The sequence below is a fragment of the Nothoprocta perdicaria genome, unplaced genomic scaffold (genome assembly GCF_003342845.1).
Source record: "Nothoprocta perdicaria isolate Ctin4 unplaced genomic scaffold, notPer1 scaffold_15, whole genome shotgun sequence".
NCBI classification, from domain to species: domain Eukaryota; kingdom Metazoa; phylum Chordata; class Aves; order Tinamiformes; family Tinamidae; genus Nothoprocta; species Nothoprocta perdicaria.
Genome location: NW_020454649.1, coordinates 2,575,458 through 2,586,200, shown reverse-complemented (window position 1 = coordinate 2,586,200; position 10,743 = coordinate 2,575,458). Strand labels below are relative to the sequence as shown.

At 42.8% G+C, this 10,743-nt stretch overlaps 1 long non-coding RNA gene across 1 annotated transcript in view; it reads left to right on the top strand.

Annotated features, from left to right (window-relative positions):
- Positions 1-3,248: 3,248 nt before the first annotated feature.
- LOC112943589 overlaps positions 3,249-10,743 on the top strand; it is an 11,146-nt gene continuing 3,651 nt past the window's right edge. The window contains exons 1-2 of the long non-coding RNA XR_003248625.1: positions 3,249-3,394; positions 4,703-4,779. This is a non-coding gene — a long non-coding RNA (uncharacterized LOC112943589). The remainder of the gene's footprint in view (positions 3,395-4,702; positions 4,780-10,743) is intronic.

Below are 10,743 nucleotides of genomic sequence, written 5' to 3'. Positions count from 1 at the left end.
GCCCACGGGCGGCGCGGGACCCGCGCGGGGCCGCGCACCGTCACGCACCCCCGCGGCCATCGCCGCCTTAAGGCGCCCGGGAGCGCAGGCGGCCCCCACCCGACTGACCCGCGCGGGGGACGCCGGGACGGCGGAGGGGCAGGCGCGAGGCTCGCTCGGGGCGGTGCCGCCCCGCGGGCGTCAACGGTCGTAACGGCTCTAACGGTCCGTCGTGGAAGCGTTTTTCCTTACTTTTAATCGTGAAAATCCTGTGTTGCTCGGCTTTGTGGAGCCCCTGCGAGCTTCCTTTGGAAGTCTGCTCTTGTTTTTCAGTGGGTGGGCTCTGCCTTTCCTCTGGTAAGCCTCTTTGCTGGCGTTTGAAGCTTCGCGACTTTCAAGGCGATGGCTAGTTTGTGTGGTTAGCTCTCCTTTGCCTCAGTGCAAAGCAGTTCCTCAAAGGTGATTGCGAGGGTGTAGTGTGCTGAAAGTCACCGTGTTGCCACCAGGGGGTTGGTCACTGAGTTGAGCCTTGCTGCTGCTTGGGTGGCTTTTGTTCATAGCTGTTTGGGAGCAGCTTCCTGACCTGCACTGTTCTGCTGGTCTGGAGCTCCGCTGAGGCTCGCAGGGTCTTTTGGACCATGTGATATGATGATGAGGATCTCCCTAGGCATTTGCCTGTGTTAAGATCCTGATGGCGAGCCTGTGCTGACAGTAACAAGGGTTGGGGAAACCCAGGCAATCAAATTCACTGCCACAGTCAGCAGTGGAGCTGAGCCACCTTTTCTGCTCCGGCAGGCACTTGGGAGGCCTGCGGGGAGTGGCAGGTGAGCCCCAGGGAGTGATCAGCAGGAGACTTCTTTATCTGTTACAGTTGTAGAACACTTGCTTTTGTGTCTGTAAGATGCTGTGAGAGAAAGGGAAGGATGGGGATGAAAGTAAAGAGAGGTGGAATGGTCAAAGATGTGACCATCACCTTCCTCCTGCATGTGAGGGCAGGGGGAAGGTCATGTTAATCAACTGCAATTGGTGCTCCCTGTGAAGGGGAACGAACTAGAAACTGTTTGCATGAGATTGGGTTGGGCATGTGGCTCTTCAACACAACAGTCCTGGATTTCTTTGATAGCTCTCATCCTGCTGCCCTTTTATGAACACTTCTCACCTGAGTCTCCTGCTATTTAGCTCAGGGAGGTGATTGAAATGCTCATCTTCTGGCCCTGTGAGTTGGGTGGTTCAGGTCTGTTCTGGTAACCTGCTAGTACAAGGTGCTCTGACAGCTCTGGAAGGCCTAATTTTAGCTCTCCCTGAAATGGCTTGATGTCTGTTTTCCTGGAGAACAGAAGGAGGAATTGCAGGAAAAGAGCTACTCTGTCTGCACCACTGTGGGAGGCTTTTAAATCATACTGTTAACTTTCTAAAAACTAAAATGGGCATCGGGGGAAAAAAAATCAGATCCAGGGGTTTGGGAGTGCTTTACTCGCTTGACAGTAAGATTGTTGTTCGTTAACAGACAGAATGATCCGTGCAGGAATGCACGTTTCTCATGCTCTTCTGCATTGCCACCATGCTGTGAGTATTGGGATGTTTCTTTTCAACTCGCATATTGGTGAGGTTGGGGAGCAGACCCCTTCTGGAGGGGCATGTTAGTAAAACCTTGATCCTTCAGCCTCCAGGGTGTTTCAGGGCAGGATGGAAGTCAGAGGTGGCTGTTGTGCATCTTCTCGTTGGACCTTGTATATTAGAGTGTCAGTATTTCCTTAAGAGATTGCATAATTTAAAACCATTTGGGTGATATTCTAATTCTGCAAAATAGCTATGCAGCAAGGGAAAGCAGAGGTGCATAAATTGCCCCAAGCTCATCAGACTTCAGCACTGTCAAAGCTACAGTAGTGGAGCCAGGCAACGGCCAAAGCTCAAGTCAAGTAGGACTTGTGTGTGTAAATATATCTCCTCAGTTTTACGTTCAGTGTCTGTGGTGTCTCTTGAGAGAAAGAAAAATGTTCTTGTTTTCTRCCTCTATGAATCACTTCAGGGGGTATGTTAATGGACCATTGGGATGCTTCTTGCCTCGTTTAAGTCGCTGCCTTCTGTCTTGAGTATAACTAGTCCCTCGGGACACTTGCCACTGATGCTACTTGGAAAAAAAAATCTATTTGGAAACAATCTTGCCAGCCTACCATATGTTGAGAGCTTAAGGTTTCCTTTTTTGGTGATCTGGGGCACCTGTGTAGAAATATTGTTGCTTTTGATTTTTGTCTCTTGTTGTTGTTATGCTTGTTATGTCCCAGGGGYTCCTTAGAAGATAATTATGCTGTCCAAAGTGGTGGGGACAGTGCCTAGGAAATGTAGTGACTGGCATTCTTTAAGCACTTTAAAAGCAGAGTAAGGAAGGAGGATAATGAGCAACAGAAATTCTTTAGGATGTTACTAGTCATATGTTGCTGTGTAATGCAAGAAAAATAAATAAGTGGACACAAACAAAATGCAGGTGAAACAGGGATGATTTTGTTTTGTGGCAATCTGATTGGTGAGTGGAGACTAGTTTACTAGGGCCCCCAAGCAGTAGGAATAGCCTATAAAGTGAGAAGTCTCAAGGCAGTGGTAGCTGGTGGGTATGGCTGGGACCCCTTTGTGTCAGAAGGGATGCTGGTTTGGTTGAGTTACATTTTGTACCTGAGAAAATGGTTGTCCTTGTCCTTACTCTTTGATATTCACAGAATATTTGCTTTATTTCCAGTAGGCAGAGAAGTGATAAGAAGCGCCAGGTAGCAGATGGTGCTGTGCTGGTACAGCTGTCTCTTGTCCCTGCAGTGGAGGGTGGTATCAGGACAAAACAAAAAATCCAGCAAGTTGATGTTAAAATACAGTAGTTGTACGTGGGTGTAGGCTTGTGCAGAAAAACAAAAGGATTCTTCAATGTTCGTGCTCCTGAGTGCATGAATAGGAGGGAGTTTGTCAAGAGTGGATTCCATGAGAGACTGGATTTGGAAAGGACTTGGTGTAAATGTTGCAAGTTTCCTAGTTATCTGATAACTGCTATAATGCTGTATACTCCTCAGATCCAGGCCTAGGCTTTCCCTGTAACATGTGAGAATGGGATTTAGGAAAACCAGAATATGGAACTTGAGGACTACAGTCAGAAATGCTTAGGAGAAGCGTATTGTTTAGTCTTTATTTKGTATCTTGCATGCCAAGAAGAGCTCCATTTTCAGCCCAAGATTAATTTATGAATCTTTTTTTGTGTTCTGACTGCAGAGCTGAAGAGCTTCAGTAAGAGATCCAGAGGCCCACCCTAGAAGGCCCTGCAGACCCAGACCTGGAGTACTTCTCTGAGATATGGAGGTTATAGCTTCAAGCTTATCAGATAGACAGCATCATTGAGGCTAGGTTTTTCTACTCAGAGTTCTGGCAATGCAAGGTAAGAGGGTCATATTTGAGCAATGCTTCCAAAATGATGAAGCCTTGTTTCATTTTGTTTTAAATTCAGCCTGCCTGTGCTAAAAGCAGAAGAATGCTTCAGTGGGTGAATTACATGGGGAACAATGTGTGATGTTGGTGCCAGTCTGTTTTGCTGTTGAGATTTAGGTAGTCTTTGTACATGCTGTGCCAGGGAAGAAGGAGAGAGAAAGAGTSGGGGGGGAGGGATATATACACCCCCCCTTTTTTATTTTTATATATATACATAATATATATATATGCGCACCCCCCCTTGTATATATACATATATATATATATATATGGTATTTTCTTGGCAGAAGCTCAAATGAACTCAAATGCCTTTAGGATTAGGTGGGGCTTTTGAGGTTTTGCATTTTGGATGTAGGCATTTGAATCAGGAGTTAGTTATCTAAGTCCCCTTCTAGCAAGGTGTCAGCRAATATTTCAGATTCTATTCTGTTAGATGCTGTAGATAAAACTGGAAAACAGTCTTGGGTGGGGRAGAAGGGGAGGAACCTCTATAAGAGCCTACCTAAACTCTTTGTGAAGAAGCTGGTGAGGAAGGATAACTTTTTTTTTTTTGGCAGGGGTTGGGACTGGGCTTGAGAGGGAGTAGTTGAAAAAGGAAGCAAACATTTCAGGCATTTCTGGTATTCTATATGTGTCCTACACTTCACGTGCTCTACTGAAGCATATATCTTTGATTGCTTCCTTAATTAGTACTTTCTAAATCTCTCTTTGCTCTTTTATAAATGAAAATCTAAATGCAGAGTATTCATTAATCAGGCACTCAGTCTTGAGTTCTAGAGCAAATGTAAGCTGACCTCAACCACCTCTTCTGCTTACCTGTACCTCAAAGGACTAAGTGCTTCCAACAAGTGCCTGAGCCACTGACCGCAGTGGTGGCTCTGGAGCATCCCTGGACATGTCTTGTGGCCCTATGTCAGTGAACATGGATGCAGTGAAGCAGTGAGACAGAGGTGAATGAGTCAGCCTGTGCAGTTGCATTTAGTTTTCATTCCCAAAAGTTTACTGGTTCACTTGGCAGCTCTTCTTTTTTTTTTTTTTTTTTTTTTTTTTTTTCCCCCTCTCCCTTCTTTCTTAATCCTTTTGACTGAACAAAACCAGTCCCATAAGGGCAGGCTAATGTATTCATAGTTCTGCCGCAACTTGGCTGCTAGAATAAGCTGAAAAATTGCTGCCTCCCATTGTTTAATGATAATCCTTGTTGTGCTTTGTAGAGTTAAAATAAGTGCTGTCTAGTGACCTCTGCTCTCATTCCTCGTAGAATAGAGAACCTGTTGAACTGAATGTAGTCATGCTGTGGATGATGGAAAGGCTAAAGTTCAAATTCACAGACTCAAAGTAAGTTACTGAAGTGATTCCATGTTTGAAAGCTCACTTGCTTGCTCTTGCCTTTCATTTGCCTTGATTTAAGCATAGTGTATTGTTAATGCCTATCTGAACATTGCATTAAGCTCTAATTAAGCCTGCCAATCAAAAGACTCAGAAGCCAGGATTCTAATATGGCTGATCATAAGTCACATTTTTTTTCCCCCCCATTAATTTTCAGACTATGAACATGGAGCTGATAATTGTGTGGGGTTTTTTGTCTTGTTTTGTTTTTTCCCACTCCCTCTGAGCTGTGGGCAACTGCCTAATGAACTTTAGCCACAGTATTTAAGTTAAGGGCCAGCTTCCATTAAGAAATGACTCTGACAAAGCATCACATGAAAAATCCAGACCATGCCAGGCTATAACTAAGGTCATACTGGACCAACATGGGAAAATCAAGGAAGCTGTTCTCAGCTTTTCATCTAATGTTGGAAAATAGACTAGAAATCTCTGTGAGAAGGAAAGTGGTTAGGGGAATAAATGGGGCAAAACTGCCTGGAAGATTCTTCTGGAAGTGAGAGGAAAGTTCAACATGCAGAACTCTCAATCCCCTGTTTGGYGTTGCAGTTAAGAGTTGCTGTTGGTTACAGCGAATGTAAGTTGCCTAATTTCTTAACCAAAGAACAATAATGGAAATATCAGACAATGTGGCTTGGAGATTTCATTGAGGCCTTGAGGGGAGGGAGCTACAGTGAAGAGCCACAAACTGGTATTGCTATTTATAAGCAACCAGGAAAAGGGGATCTAGCTTCTAAGACAAGGCATATTTGTAAATACAAAGCATATCAGTAGAACTGAGTCTAGTGGTTTGTATAAAAAAAACTTTTCAGAGCTTTAAGGAAAAACACATTAGTACTAAACATTTTGAAAATTCCCAAGCATCGAAGTTGTAAGAATCTCCCTCCCAAGGAGACACCAGAAGCTTAGCTACCGTGTTTTGCTGCAAAGTTAATAGAGTAACAGCATAAAATACAGCATAAAATGGGGACCATAGCAGCTAGATGAGACAACTAGTTAGTTCTTTTCCATCTTGAACCCGTAGTATTTGTTTTTGTGTGCAGCATCATGATGACTTCTGCATTTCTCAGGTGCTGGGTCCTGTACTTTAGCAATTGTAAAGTTYGCCACATCTGTGGAAGTTGCGTAGTGGTAAACCAGGGCTGGGCAGCTGGAAGGATGCAGTAGAAAGTTATTACTAAAGACATGATTCCTAGATATGCCGCCCTGGCTCATGATCTTTAAGAGGAGATCTTGGACTAATTAAGCTTTAATACTGCAGGTGGGAAAGGCCGACAGCTTTGCACTAGCCTGACCCAAATTTCCATGTGCTTTTGTGCCTGCAAGGTTTTTTTCCTTCTTTCCCCTRCTGTAATCCTCATAGAACATCTGCTTGAACCAGAAACAAATGGCAACTTGTTCTATGGATGCAGTGTCCTTGTCTGAACACTGGCCCTGAAATCCTTCAGAGCTTTGTTCCTGTAGTGTTTTTTCCCCTCTAGCACCACAAGACTTGATTAATCCAAATGCTGAAATCCCGCAAGTGCTGCGGTTATTTTTAGCATTAACATTAGAGCTCTGCAAAGGGTGGATGAAGATTTATGATTTTGTCTAATATAAATCTCAGGCTTTCTCTTTTCTGTTAAGGCTTGGATGAATGCCAACATCTCCCCACACCCTCAAAAAAAWTTTTTTTTAATTAAAAAGTTAACAAAGGCCAACAACTTTGTTTAAGCACCGTGGGACAGAAGAGATGCTGCATCTGTTTTAAAATTCTGTATGTTTAGAGGTGCTGCTTTAATTTGTGGTTAAAACTTCATAAATCACAATTCTGGAAAATAACTCTTTATGTATGTTATTTTCTGTTTGGAGATGGAAGTTGAGGGAGGAGATGGGAGTGAAAAGCAAGAAAGGCTGTTTAAACCAGTGAACATCCAAACAAAATTTTCATGGTAGAAAGGTAGTGTTTTTTATTTTTTTAAGAGCAATTTCTCATTCACTCTTCCTTTTAATAATAGCTAATTGCTTATACTTGACCTTACCTGTGAACTTGCTGTTCCAAGGTCTTATGGGAATATTTTATGAAGAAGTTTCAAGAATTTATTTGGTCACATCACATCATGTACATACGTACATCATGTGTACGTATAAACTATACACACATATGCATGTATATAAATAAAAATGGATGGAGCACTCATATCTGACAAAGTGATGAATTGGCAACCCTGTGCAGGATATCTGCAAGACTGGCCTGGGGCACAGCTGAGTGGAGTGACACGTGCATGAGCAGCAAGTGACCTTGGTTTCTGCTCTGGGCCCTGCTGTTCCTACCAACCTGACCAAAGGAGACTTCTCTCTGCCTGCCTTGTGCAGATTATTTTCCTGTCTAGGCTGTGCACATCAAAGCACAATCCTGGTGTTACAGTCTCTTCGTGATTCCCACTGTTCACCACCACTTATAACTTCGGTGTGCCAAACACCAGAGCTGTTTCTTGGCATGCCTAAGTTTAATTTCCAGCTTAGATCTCAAAACCTCACTTAAAATGAATTTAATTCATCAGAGAACCAGCTGTAGTTATTCAGTGTTTTGGAGTACATGTGAAGGCACGCTAGTGTGCCCAGCAATGCTGGTTGGAGTTGCTCTCCTTGTGTCTTACCTCTGCTTGCAGCCACAGTTGCAGAGGCATGCAGTGCAGCTCCCAGTGTTCACAGAGGACTGTGCTCTGGGAAGCTCAAGGAGTCCAACAACTTCCCACATGAGTCAGAGTGGGCAGGCGACTCTGTCAGCTGCATCAGATGCTTGGGARAAGTTACTGCTGTCTGAATTAGTCTGCTTTTCTGGAAACTAAATTTCCTTTTTTTTTTTTTTTAATCTTCATTATTACTAACAATTTTTAGTATTCTGCACTGCTGCAGACTACCTAAAATGGGTAGTGGTGTGAGGTTATTTGTTTTTGTGTCTGTGCAAGAGCAACACTCACACAGCAGTAGTAGCTGGATTAAAGGATCTCACTACATAGACTCCAGTTTCCAGCTAAGTAGTTAGTGATGTAGCTGTGTTCCTGTGATAGCTCTGTGAGACTAACAAGCTGGGGGTGTCTCTGTCTATACGTTTCCCCATACAAACAGGAAATCAATACACTGAAACAATRGGGTAGACTTTTAAAAATTCATGTGGCAGGCTTTCTGGCGTTGATTCCAAAAGGCAGCAACAGTTCATGACTTGCCTGAAAGGGAACTAATCTCAGGCTATTTCTTTTGTTTAATTGGGAGAGGAGGTTGAAAACTGACTGAATGGGAAGAAGCCTTAATGATATCATTTAATCAAAAAAAAAAAAAAGAGAAAAAAGAATCTTTTCTGGATCTTCTTCTGCTTCACTGTTAGAAGCAAAGAAGTTGATCTTTGAAACTACTGAACAGAATTTTTAAAATTGCACTGATGTCTTTTCTCTTTTGCTGTCCTTATTCATTAATTGCTGCTGCAAGTTTGGGTGAATAGATTCTGGTAATTTTTTGTTTGGCAAATGGCGATTCATTTGCCTGAACAGCTGATTGAGGCTCTATTTTGACAAACAGAGCAAAGCTGTCAGATTTGTTTTTCCTATAGCCAACTGCAGTTCATGTTCCTGGTGCCAAGATGATGTTTGGCATTTAATTGAAGACCCTCAGTTCCTACATATAAAACTTTGTTATGATAATAGTGATAAAGCAGCTGAGACCTATTTGTCTTTGCTTCTCCTAGTTCAAATCCATGCTCAGTTTGGCCTAAAGGACCTAACTTGAAATAAGGAGAAGAAAGTCTGAATTTTATGGATTGCAGAGACCTGACTTGCAAATAATGATGCAATTGTGCTTCTTGCTCTGGCTCTGATATCTCTCGCTGGCTAACTTGCTAGATGCTGGGCATAATTTATGCAGAGAAGAAATGGCACAAGGGTAGTGTCAGCAAAAGGGAAGGATCTTCTGTTCCTAATTCATCCAAATACTCATCTTCTTGCATAGTAGCGTGTACTGTCAATATCAGTAATGCATTTCACACAGAAAAATAGCGCTAATAGCATTGATAAGGCTCTGGCTCAGTGAGGAGGAAATAGGAACTGATTGGATTTCGAGATATATATATATATATATTATTTTTTTCTTCTTTGGTGGGCTCAGGCCACAACCTCTTCCTAGGGGTGATGCTTTTGCTTGCAGATGACACAAACAACATGTGGGTCCTTTATAAGCAATCACATTTAATAAGAGCTGGCGTCCTAGTTGTTTCCAGTTTCCAGTTGTTTCCAGTTGGTGTTTCCTACTGCCTATCCAGTTTCCTTTCCCAGCAGTGCTTCCACAGGCTTGTATATCTTGTGGTGCCTCTTTGCTGTAGCAGGAAGTGGAGCTTATGGTGTCCGTACATCAGGATCTCTGATGCATGGGGTTCTTGATGACACATCTGTGTGAGAGGGGAGTATTTCTACTGCCAACTTACAGATGGGGTGAATTGAACTCAGGCTTTTTCTTTCTGAGCTTAGACAAAATAAGTGCCCTTGTCTCAATATGCAGGGAGCTCCTGGAGAAGGTGATCCAATTCACCCGCTGTCTTTCATCTCAAACAAGGCAGTCAGATGTGACATGTTTGAGGTGACCTAAGTAATAGTGGTAACATGTGTAGTTTTGTGAAGAAAGCTCGTGACATAGTARTTATCCAAATTCGTGATGTTTCTGTGTCCCAGCCATTGGATGTTCTGTTTTATCTCTCTTCCATTTTCCCCGAGTGCAAAATGGTGAGCCTAGGACTCCTGTGATTTGGTAGTGAGAGTGGTCCACTAAATTCCTTGGAAATGGCCTGTTTGGGGAAGAAGCAGGCTTTGCCCCCCCCCCCCTTTTGGAATGAAAGGTCTTTCTATGAATGTACATTTGTCAGAGAAAGGGCTTCTAGACAGTTTGCCTTTGTTTTGTTGGGTTTTTTATGTTTGCTTTTTTTGTTTTTCTTTTTTTTAAGTTCTTTTCAATGTTTACTTGTATGTTTGAGTTCTGATGTGGTGTGTTTTGTGAGGGTGGGGTCTTTTGGTTGGGGGTTTTGTGTGGGTTTTTTTTTGTGTGTGTTTGTTTGCTTTGTTTTGTTTGTTTTTTCCCTTGTGCCAGATGTGGGACTTCAARCTGCTATTTGGCACAGTTCCTTTACCACCACATATAAAAACATAGTGAGGAAAAAAAAGGAAGGGGGGGGGGGCGGAAAAGAAGGAAGGATCAAGAGAGGAAAGAGATAAATGGATRAATGACCATGCTTTGTCACTTTTGTTAAGTAGGGAACAATGGTTAGGGTGAGTTGTGCCTTTAAAGTGACAGTTAGTCACTGGTAGTGAGCATTGGAGACAGCAGCTGTGCTAGAGAGCACTAGAGAGCAAGGGAAGTAGAGTTATTAGGGGGAAGATACCCACCGCCACAGAGTTTCTGGGATTTAACTTGCTTTCCATGCAGAAGCTATGTATTCAGTCCTACAGCAGAAACTGGAAAAGTAGATAGATGATGCCTGAAGTTTTTCCATTTATAGTGAATGAGCACAGCACAGTATGGGGGAAATGAATATTCTTTGAGCTGAGTAAATATATTTCACATAAGAGTTTAAAAATAGTGCCTGCTTTTACAAAGGCTCCCAGCTCCCTGTGTCACTTCTAGCCACCCACTTCCTCCATAACTGTCTGGAATGCAGTTGTTTTCAGCTTTTAGCAATTGTTGATTAGAAACCTATTAAAAAAAAATCTAGGAGAATCCTGGGGCTACTTTGGGGCATTTGTGATGGAGAAGATGTGTACTTGTTCATGATGTGGTTAAGGCACTTTAAATAGACATCTCGCACAGAAGGAAATAAAAATCCACTGAAGAAATAGTTCACCATCAAGCTCTGCTCTAGTGTGTGTGTGTGTGTGTGTGTGTGTGTGTGTGTGT